This window comes from Martes martes (assembly GCF_963455335.1).
Source record: "Martes martes genome assembly, chromosome: 4".
Taxonomy (NCBI): domain Eukaryota; kingdom Metazoa; phylum Chordata; class Mammalia; order Carnivora; family Mustelidae; genus Martes; species Martes martes.
Genome location: NC_137891.1, coordinates 184,833,367 through 184,844,764, shown reverse-complemented (window position 1 = coordinate 184,844,764; position 11,398 = coordinate 184,833,367).

The window sequence follows — 11,398 nt, the reverse complement described above, 5'->3', positions numbered from 1 at the left end:
CCTCTTCCACACTCCATTCATTTTTTTTTTTTAAGATTCTACGTATTTATTTGCCAGAATGAGACAGAGAGCGTGTGCACAAGGAGGGGAAGAAGCAGGCTCTCCGCCTGGCAAGCAAGGAGCCTGATGCAGGACTCAATCCCAGGACCCTGTGGTCATGATCCGAGCCAAAGGCAGACACTTCCCCAACTGGGCCACCCAGGCATCCCTTCCACATGCCTTTCAAAACATTCTTCCTGGATTCTTACCATGGCAAACTTGTATTCATCCTGCAAAACCCAGCTCAAATGTTCCCTCTTCCATGAAACCTTTCTTGGCTTTCCCTTCTGCCCCAGCAGCACTGACTGCCCCTTCACCTTTGCATCTGTAGCATTTGGTGCATGCACCGAGGCCCACCTCCAGCGCACACTGTGCTGCATGGTCCTGACCCCCAGTACAACTCCCCGGGATAGTGTGGCTTCGGTCCCCTTTGTGGCCATGTCACCTTCCCACTGTGTCCCTTCTTTCTGCAGCAAACACTTCAGTCACCGGCCTTCTCCCAGGACCAGCCCATCATCATTGAGATTAGAGCCTCCTGGAAAGCAGGCCATGGTACTGGGGCACTTTGGAGGCCGGAACAGGGTGTCCTTCACGGATGGGCAGGGCTTGCACAGCACATATCAAAGAGACTGCTGTTCACATCGTGAACATGCCGGACGTCCTAGATCGGTGTGTTTATTGAACTCATTTCGTGTCAGTCAGGGGTGCAGAGGAAGGGATGGCCCTTGCTAATTCTCGCAGGGCAATGGCCCTGAGCCTGGGGCAACTGAGGCTGGGGGGAGCCAGCTGCCGCAGAACCACGAGGCGGACACTGGGCCAGCGAGGACTGACGAGAGAAGGGGGTGGGAGGGCAGAACCTGTTGCAGGGGCAGACACAGCTCCGTGGTTCCCTTTGCTCTGCTCCTGGTGGTGCCCATGGGGCAGGTGCAAGTGGCTTCTGATTAACAGAGGCCTCCAGGCAGCTGGGTGTGGCTTCTGCAGTGAGCCGTGGGCGCGTAAACTTTTCAAAGTCAAAAGTGGGTAAAGAGGCATCGAGCATAGAAGTTAAGAAACAGGCTCATGGACTGTAGTCAGCCGTGCGTGCGGCCCCAGCTGTGTGTGACCTCGGACAAGTCAGCTGATTTCTCGGTTTCCTCGTCTGTGAGATGGCAGGTAGAGAGGGCGCCCACCCCCGGGGCCTGTGGCAACAAAAAAATAGGAGTTTGCACAAATCCAAATCGAGTAGCCCAGGGAGCCCCGATTCCCAGTGACCATGAAAGACTCCAGCAGTGGTGGGAGGGGCCCGAGCAGTTCCAGGGCCCGACTCTCCCCTCAGGCCCAGGAGACGCTAGGCCTTGATACTTTTAGGAGGAGCTCACAAAAAATCAGGAAAGAAAACGAATATATTACTAATAAATATCTAATAGTAAACCCAGCCTGAATTATGTTTAACTTTATACTGACACCGTTATAAAAATGTAACTCTTAATCATTTCTTTATGGAAAAAAAGACCCACAAAAGCAAAAGTGCCCAGGGCCCGTGGAAGTCACAGCACATCCCTGAGCCCTGCAAGCGGGAGGCCCCATTCTCTGGGAACCTCAGTCCACTTGGTAAATAACAATGAAGCTTTTATATGCCCCTCTCTGAGAAGGACGCAACCCGGGGCAAAGTCTAAGCAGGTGCTCCTGGGAGCCCGAGGCCCCTCCCCTGACGGCCCCACGGCTTCCCTCCCACTGTGAAGGGGTTTGCGCCCAGGGGACCGGGGAAGACAAAAGCACACAGCTGAACCTTTGAGGCCTTGACCGTGAGTGGGGAGCCAGTATGGATCCCGCGGTTTGATTCTGGGTTCACCTGACTCTGCTCCGACTCAGATTCTCTTTGGAACAAGAAAAAGCTTGGCGTGGGAGACTGAAGCGAGCCAGCCTGAGCCAGGACCACGGGCAGCAGCTCTGCACCTGGCCCCAGGGAAGCCAGGCTCCCGAGAAGCCAGGCGCCCAGACCTTTGCGCTGGGGCCGGCTCTGGCTCCCTATAGCGTCATTGAGCAGCTGTGCCCGCCAAGGGAGGAGGGAGCCTTTCGTAGGCGCACTCGTGCTGGCCTGACGGTCAGACAAGCTCCTGGAAAGGTCACAGAGCTCAAGTTACTTGCCTCGAATGGGTGTCCCTCAGAGCCCTGCCACCCGGGATCTCCACTTGCTTACTTTATTTTTAAGTGTTTCTTAACAACTCAGACTGCTTTCTTCCAGGTGCAAGGATGAGACATGAAGGGTGCACGCAGACAGCCCTCTAAGAGCCATCTGTGGGACTTGGTGCAGGGACAAGGGGCCTCCATACCTCCATACTCCACTCCCTCCCTGTGCACGCTGTGTGTGACCGCTGTCCCTTGTGACTGGGCCCCGTCTGTGTCCTGCCAAGCCTTCAGCCTCTTGCCGTCACTCTTGCTTTACACGCAACAGAGCAAAGCCACGGGCCAAGGAGCATCTCACCTTCCGGACCAAACTCAGTGTCCCATCTCTGCAAGGAGGGGACGGTGTCTGCGTCACTTCCAGCTCTGACCTCTTGTCCCCCGCCGGACCAAGCATTTCTCCCACGACTAGGATACTTCAGAGGTTGGCGGGAGCGGGAGGAGCTGCTGAAGGAGAGAGATCCTTCCGGACAGGGCAGCAGGAGACTCCCAGGGTCATTTCCAGGCCTGACACTTAAGGCTTGGACCCCGCAGTGCTAGTCGGTGCAAGGAACCTCGGATCTCAGGGGTAGGCCTGGCAGCAGCTGCGTGTGTTCGAGTCCCAGGGCGTGAGCACCCCGTAGCCCAGGGCAGGGGCCTTGGGGGAGCTGATTACCCCGCCCAGCCTGATCCAGCCCCGGGGCCGGGCCACTCAGCCCGTCTTCACCTCCCTCTCACGATGGCCAAGCCGGAATATACTAGCGTCCAGATGCGGGTTAGTCTGAGGATTAGACGGTGTTAAGTAGGTTAATGCTTAACCTACAGAGCTCCTGGCATGCGGCAAATGCTGCTTTATTTTAAAATAAATGCATTATAGATGAGGTACAGAGACTCAGAAGGACCATATTGATTTCCTGTGACCGCTGTGACAAATGACCACTCAGTGGGCGGCTTAAAACAACAGAAATGGATCCTCTCGCAGTTACCGAGGCTGGAAGTTAGAAACCAAGGGTTCACAGGACCTCACTCCCACCAGCTGCGGGCAGCTCCAGGGTCACCCCAACCCCAGTCTCCTCTCCACGTGGGCTTCTGTACTGGGTGTGTCTCCCCTTTACAAAGGCACCAGTTACTGGGCGTGGGGTCCGCCCCGAGGGTCCAGGGTGATCTCATCTAGAGATCCTTAATTACATCCATAAAGATCCTTTTCCCAGATGAGGTCCCGTTCGCAGGTTCTGAGAGTTCATATTTTCGGGGGGCCACCATTCAGTCTGGCACAAGGCTTAATGCGCAGGTGAGTTAATGGCGAAAGGGAAGTTGAAACCAGCTCCTTCAGCAGCCGCTGGTGGTGGACAGGGAGAACCGGGCACCAGGAAATCCACACAGTGTCCAGATTCACCACGAGCCTGCCGAGAGGTCCCAGGTGAGCCCGGCAAGTCTGCAGGTAGAGCTGGAACTCGAGGACGAGTGAACTTTTGTAATCGCTCTGCGAACCCGTCTGGCTCCGTCCTCAGCCCCCCCGCCCCCGTGACCCGTCACTTGCAGTGAGAATGGATGCGTCCAACACTGGGAGTGCGATGCTCGCCCTCAGATCAGCTTCTGGAATCCAGCTCTTTGGCCGCTCCGTGGCTGTTTCCTAACTCGGCGGCTGTAATCCCGTCTGCATTTGATCTGGCATCAACGCAACAGTCCTGCAGATGGGGTGAAAATTCTGTCGCTTGCAAAACGGCCCCAGGTTGCAATCCCGAGTTCGTGTCCTAGAGTGGAGAGAGATGGTGATCAGGAGCTGAATCATGCGATTGTTTTGGGTTTGCGCACGACCTGTTCCGCTTTGATTTTTTTTAAGATTTATTTATTTCTGGGGCTCCTGGATGGCTCACCTGGCGAAACACCTGCCTTTGACTCGAGTCATGATCCTGGGGTCCTGGGATCCAGCCTGGTGTCGGGCTCCCTGGTTGGCCAGGAGCCTGCTTCTCCCTCTCCCTCTGCCTGCTGCTCCCCCTGCTTGTGCTCTCTCGCTCTCTGTCAAATAAATAAATGAAATCTTTAAAAAAAATAAATTAAGGGACGCCTGGGTGGCTCAGTCGGTTGGGTGTCTACGTTTGGCTCAGGTCATGATCCCAGTATCCCCTCCGATCACATCCCGCATCAGGCTCCCTGCTCAGCAGGGAGGCTGCTTCTCCCTCTGCCAACCGCTCCCCCCTGCTTGTGCGCACGTGCTCTCTCTCTGACAAATAAATAAAATCTTTTAAAAAAATAAAATAAGAAGGGACGCCTGGGTGGCTCAGTTGGTTAAGCAGCTGCCTTCGGCTCAGGTCATGATCCCAGCGTCCTGGGATCGAGTCCCACATCGGGCTCCTTGCGTGGCAGGGAGCCTGCTTCTCCCTCTGCCTCTGCCCGCTCACTCTCTCTCCCACTCTCTCTCTGACAAATAAATAAATAAAATTAAAAAAAAAATAAAAATAAAATAAAATAAGAATTTAAAAAATAAATTAAAAACAAATAAGTATTCCTGATCTACATGAAGACTGCCTTAAAGCAATCAGAAAGGGTTTTACTTTGTTTTGGTTTTGAGCAACACTTTCTTCCAGCTGTAATTCACATGCCATGCAATTCCTCCTCTTCCAGCCTACAATTTGCTTTTAGTATATGCGTGGGGGGGGGGTAACCATCCCCACAACTAATTCTAGAGCATTTTTACCCCCAGGAAGGAGCCTTGGGCACCACCCACTCATTCTGCCTCCCCTCAGTTCCCCGTAAACACTCATCTACTTTCCGTCTGTATGGATTTACCTATTCTGGACACTTCATATAAATGAAATCATATAATATCTGGCTTTTTTCGTGTGTCTGGCTTCCTTCTCGTGGTGTCATGTTTTCAAGGTTCATTCGCATTGTAGCAGGTGACAGAGCTTCCTTCCTTTCAGTGCTGAGTCATACCCCACCGTGTGGCTAGACCACATTTTATTTATCTGTTCGTCTGTTGATGGACATTTGGATTTTTATGCTGTTTGGCTCTTAGGGATAATGTTGCTAGGAGTGTTCATGTTGGCAGGTGTGTAAAGTCTTGCATTTCTTTTGGGACCGCGAGTAGAAAATGTACAAATGTCCTTAAGAGAAGCAGGGGCACCATCCCGCCTGCTCACCGGGAGAGCTTGGGTCATGAATTCTTTCCAGAGAGAGAAGGGACCTCTGTACACAGAGGATGGGAGGTGCCTCTTAAGCGTCCGGGACCTTAGTGACGGTCCTCTCACGGTCAAGTGCAAAATTTGCCAAAGTGAGATATTCAGCAGCAATCAGTTAAATATTGCTTTTTTGAGGTTAGACTCCCCCTCCAATTCACTCCCCCTCCTGCTGGGGTCCTGGGTGACAGACAATGGCTGCGGGCCATGATTGGGGACTGGGGAGGGGAGGGGTAGCCGGGTTTCCGGGAGGACATTTATATGGACCACAGCCAAGTCTGTTAAGTGTCTGCAGACACTTCCAGAAATGCTTCTACCGCTCACTGCAGCTCAGCCCACATGGCGAGGACAGAGGAACAGGGTCAGAGAGGGTGCAGCCAGATGTAGGGGAAAGAATGCCAGCAGCCTGCTGGCCAGCTGATTCACTCGTACATGATTTTTTAAAAATTTCTGATTTAAGCAAAATGTTTCTATGATCCCCCTGCCCCGCTTTGGGGTCACTTCTAGTATCGTGGTGGGCAGCAAGAGAACGAGGGCGGTGTGGGTCCCGTGGCGTTGGAGGCATCTGTGAGGACATCTTGCGGGAGATCCAGGCGAGAGCAGGAGGAGCTCAGTGAAAACAAGTGTGGGCAGAGGCGTCCGCGTGGGAGCCCCAGCACATGGGTGCTTATTAACGCCCAAAAGGAAATGAGTCACTAGGGGAGACAGTGCTGAGCAAGACGGGCAGGACAGGTTTCCTCACCAGGAGGTGGCCACAGGGCGGATGGAGGGCCCTGGGGGTTTAGCAACAAGGAAGCCACCAGTGACCACGGCAGGAGCAGTTTCAGTGGCCAGGTGAGAAGTCAGGCTGAAGACAAATACAGAGTTTGGCTATAAAAGGGGGACATGTGCGGTGACATGGTGGGAGAAGCCCAAGGTGCTTGGAGAGAAGGTTTTTCAAAGATGCTGAACACCAGAGGGCAGGAACCCACAGGGAATGTCAAGTTCCGTTAAAACGCAAAAGACGGGGGCGCCTGGGTGGCTCAGTGGGTTGAGGCCTCTGCCTTCGGCTCGGGTCATGATCTCAGGGTCCTGGGATCGAGCCCCGCATCGGGCTCTCTGCTCGGCAGGGAGCCTGCTTCCCCCTCTCTCTCTGCCTGCCTCTCTGCCTACTTGTGATCTCTCTCTCTGTGTCAAATAAATAAATAAAAATCTATAAAAATAAAAATTAAAAAAAAAAAAAACAAAGAAAAACGCAGAAGAGGGAGAACGGTGGTTGCCGGGTTGGAAGGAAGGCTGAGTAGGTGACGCGTGGGGAATGGGGGGGCAGTGAACCTGCTCCATGTGACACTGGGCATTTTAAAATCCCTGACACCAGGAGTGAGCTTTAATGGAGCAAACTTTTTTTTAAAAGATTTTATTTATTTGACAGAGAGAGCACACAAGAGGGGGAGGAGCAGGCAGAGAGAGAGGGAAGAGCAGGCTCCCCGCTGAGCAGAGAGCCGGATTCAGGGCTGGATCCCAGGATCCCAGGATCCCGGGATCATGACCCCAGCTGAAGGCAGACGCCTAACTAGCTGAGCCACCCAGGCGCCCCAATGGAGGCAAAGTTTCAAAAACTCAGTGAGGTGGTTGGGGGATCCCAGGGTGGGAGGCAGACTGTGACGAAGAATCCTAACCATGTTACAAACGCAGGACCCAACCTCACTGAAGGAGGTGCCCACCCAAAGTCCCCTAGTCTCCTAACAAACCCGGGCTGAGTGGAGATGGGGGTGGGGGGTGGGGGGGTGGGGGTGGAGAAGTGGGAGGTGGGGAGGGATGAAGACAGAGGAACATTCACAGAAGCCCTTGCTCCCTGGCTGGTGACATCATGCCTTTCGGTGCCCTAGTGACCGGTCCTACAGCAGCCTACAGCACGGCACCTGTGTGCTGGGATTTAGTAAACAGGACCGTGGATGGTGAGGGCGGAGCCAGGTTCTCGCAGTTGGAGCGGAAGCGACAGGCAACCACGGGGGAAGCCTAGAAGGAACCATGAGCTGTGGGTCTAGAGTTGGAGACATCCCCATGAACTGTTCAGCCGAATATAAGTACAGATGATGAACACAGAAATCACCGACAGGCAGAGCACAGGTTACTGTATTTGTGTGTGCATTTCCAGTTTTGTCCCTCAAGAGGGCTAGAAACCACGGCACCCAGTGGCAAGGAGCACACAGCCGTCACCTGGATCTGGGTCTCTGATCCCATTCTCAACAGTAGGGACCAAGGCCAATGCCAGGATGGGGGAGGAAATACATAAGAGCCGCCTCCCCGTGAATCTTGTCCATCCAGAGAGTCAGGAAGTGCCTGAAAAGCAAACAGTGGGGCTATGTCAAAGAGACAGGTGCCAACTGAAAGCCCCTGGTGGCTAACGCTAGGACAATCTAAACAACAAAATGAATAGTGTAGTATTGATAACAACTCCAACTGTATAATAAATGTCTGTGAGTCCTTATGGATACAAATAAATGGTTGGATAAGTACAGAAACTGGAGACAAACCTCATGTACAGAGGAATTCTAAATAACCATGTAGATATGACCCTTCCCTCAAAAAGGTGAAGCATAATTCCCACCCATTAAGTGTGGGCTGTGCTTAATGACTTCCTTTCAACAAGGACACCAAGAAAGGGGCGACAAAGAGGAACTCTCCAGTGGAGACACCTGGCAAATACCACCTCGGCCAGCAACCAAGTCAACGCCAGCAGGGGTGAGTCATGCTGGCAGCGGGTACCCTTGATAGGGTGTGATGAGAAGGCACCGCCCCTGTGGTCTTCCTCCCAAAAAACAAACAAGCCCAGTCTACTCACGAGCAAAACATTGGATAACTCCCAACTGAGGATCTTGGATGAAACACCTGCCCAGTAGTCAGAACTGTCAAGGTCATGGGGCACCTGGGTGGCTCAGTCGGTTAAAGGTCTGACTCTTTTTTTTTTATTTTAAGATTTTATTTATTTAGGGGCGCCTGGGTGGCTCAGTGGGTTAAGCCGCTGCCTTCGGCTCAGGTCACGATCTCAGGGTCCTGGGATCGAGCCCCGCATCGGGCTCTCTGCTCAGCGGGGAGCCTGCTTCCTCCTCTCTCTCTCTCTGCCTGCCTCTCTGCCTACTTGTGATCTCTCTGTCAAATAAATAAATAAAATCTTAAAAAAAAAAAGATTTTATTTATTTGACAGAGATCACAAGTAGGCAGAGAGGCAGGCAGAGAGAGAGGGGGAAGCAGGCTCCCCGCCGAGCAGAGAGCCCGATGCGGGGCTCGATCCCAGGACCCTGAGATCGTGACCTGAGCCGAAGGCAGCGGCTTAACCCACTGAGCCACCCAGGCGCCCCAATAAATGAAATTTTTAAAAAATAAAATTGAAATTAAAAAAACAAAACTAAAACGCAGAAGAGGAGATCGTCAGTGGAGCTGGAGGGGGTCGGGGAGCACTTGGCCAGTAGCACTGAGGACCCTCTCCCACTGCCACGAAGGTGGTGCGCAGCCCCAACATCCGTTTTCTCTTTGAAGCCAAGCTGGGATCCTTTGGAGGAAGAAAGGGCTGGTGGGGCCCAGCAAAAGGAGGTTTGCAGAGGCCACTGCTGGGCAGAGGAGAGCACCCAACTGAGGACACAGCATCACCTACTGAGCTATGGAATAATGAGCATTTTGTTTTCCTCCTCTTGGAAAAAAGAATGCGGTTCTGTTTCCCTTCCTCTCTCCCCTCCTTGACACGTACAGTCTGGGCTTCGAGGCTAGAAACTCAGGGATTCTCTACTCCGGGACAAAGTTAAGTTTTCCAGTTTGCCAAAGAAAGTTGAACTGTCTGAGGCTAGGGGCTCCAAGAAGCAGGGAAGGGCAGACTGAGGGTCCTGGAGGGCCGGCTGCCCAGAGGAGGTGGGCATGGGGCTCCGGCTTCAGGCAGAAGAGGATGGCTAGCAAGCGGAGCCGACCGATCGGCAACAACCAAAGAGGCCCAGCCAAGGTCCTTGGGTCCAGGCCCAGTGTCTGGACCTCAGGACACGTCAGGACCTCCGCAGGTGGGAAGGTGGGGGCTGCCGTACCCGATAATGAATTTGCCTTCTCTGCCACATGACAGGGCCCGGAGCAGATACGCCTTGATTTTAAGAAAATTAGGTGTGGGCGCCTGGGGGGCTCCGTCGGGTGAGCATGGACTCGCTTCTGGCTCAGGTCATGGTCCCGGATGGTGGGATCAAGCCCCGAGTGTCAAGCTCGGCACTCAGTGTGGAGTCTGCTTGCTTGAGGTTTTCTCCCTCTCTCTCTACCCGCACCCCTGCTCATCTACTCTTTTTCTCTCTTTCTCTCAAATAAATCAATCTTTTAAAAAATGTAAAAACCAGGGCGCCTGGGTGGCTCAGTGGGTTAAAGCCTCTGCCTTCGGCTCAGGTCATGATCTCAGGGTCCTGGGATCGAGCCCCCCCCCCCGCCCCCCGCATCGGGCTCTCTTCTCAGCAGGGAGCCTGGTTCCCCCTCTCTCTCTGCCTGCTGCTCTGCCTGCTTGTGATCTCTGCCTGTCAAATAAATAAATAAATAAATCTTTAAAAAGAAAAATGTAAAAACCATTCTTAGAGCCCAGGCCATACAAAAATGGGTCTTTGGGCTGTAGTTTGATGACCTTTATTCTAAAAAAAAAAAAAAAAATCCATCAAGACAGATGAATAATAAAACGACCCTGAGTCTAACTGATTCATCAGTTTCAGTCCTTGCTGATGGATATGATTCCTGATACCAAGTCTGAGCTATAAAACATAAAGTTAAGCTGGGCTGTCTCCCCAGGAGAGGGCCCCCCTCACCTCCACCCTCCACCTGAGGAGTTGATCCTGGAATGAAAACATCCACTTAAAGTCACTTCCAGGGGCGCCTGGGTGGCTCAGTCGTTAAGCGTCTGCCTTCAGCTCAGGTCATGATCCTAGGGTCCTAGGATCGAGCCCCGCGTCGGGCTCCCTGCTCCACGGAAAGCCTGCTTCTCCCTCTCCCACTCCCCCTGCTTGTGTTCTCTCTGTCTCTCTCTGTGTCAAATAAATAAATGAAATCTTTAAAAAAAAAAAAAGTCACTTTCCCATTGCACTCCTCACCGAAGACTTGTGACTTGTGACCACAGCTGCCGTTCAGGAAGTTCTAAAGGCATTGGGATGGAAATGCGATCTGTGACTGTGAGGGCACAGATGGGGCCAAGTCCCTGCGCGGTGTCCCTAACAACCAGGGTTGAAGTGCCAGCTCTGCTTCTCAAGGGAAAGACTGGCTTGTCCCTGAGGCTGCCTAAGAAGGGCTGGCCCCCCAAGGCCAGTCCTAGAGCGTCCGCTGAGCCCCTGTGCTCCCCCAAGGGAAAGCTCTGGGAGGGGGTCAGAGCCAAGGAAGGAAACATCGCCACACTGTTACGGAACAGAGAGTTCCCACCAGCTGCCAGGACGAGCCAGTGTCCCAGGGATGGGTCCCCAGAGCCCTGCGCCCAGAGGTGCGTTGGAAACCCCACGGAGCAGGAGGGCAGTGGAACTCAGCACCATTTAAGACAAAAACAGAAACACCGATATGCACACGTGGAAGGGAGATCTGGAATCAGATAAAATTCACAGATCGGTTTAAAGAATTAAATGTTACTGTTTTCGAGGACACAGGGTTATTGAAACTAAGTGGACCAGCTCGGCCCTAGCAAGGCTCTCCTGGAGAAGGGACCAGACAACTCTGTTGTCCCTTCATTCTCCATATAATTCCTGGGGCACAAGGTGTGCAGTGAAAACTAAAGCAGAAACGACAAATGTGAAAACAAATGCTTCTCTTTTGACACCCGGCTGAGGACTGGAGAGGCACACGGGGAGAATTGCTTCGCTGGGCCCCCAGGCCGAAGAGCTGCTGGCACGGGCTGCCCGGGGGAGGTGGCATTTGCGGTGGATCTACCAGCCCGGAAAGGGGAGAGTCCAGGCGGAGGGCAGAGCCTGGACAAAGGCACGAGGCATGAAAGAGTGTCCTGGGACAGAAGAATCTGGAAATATTGCCAGGGGCAGGTTGTGCTTTGAGATGGTGGCTCTGAG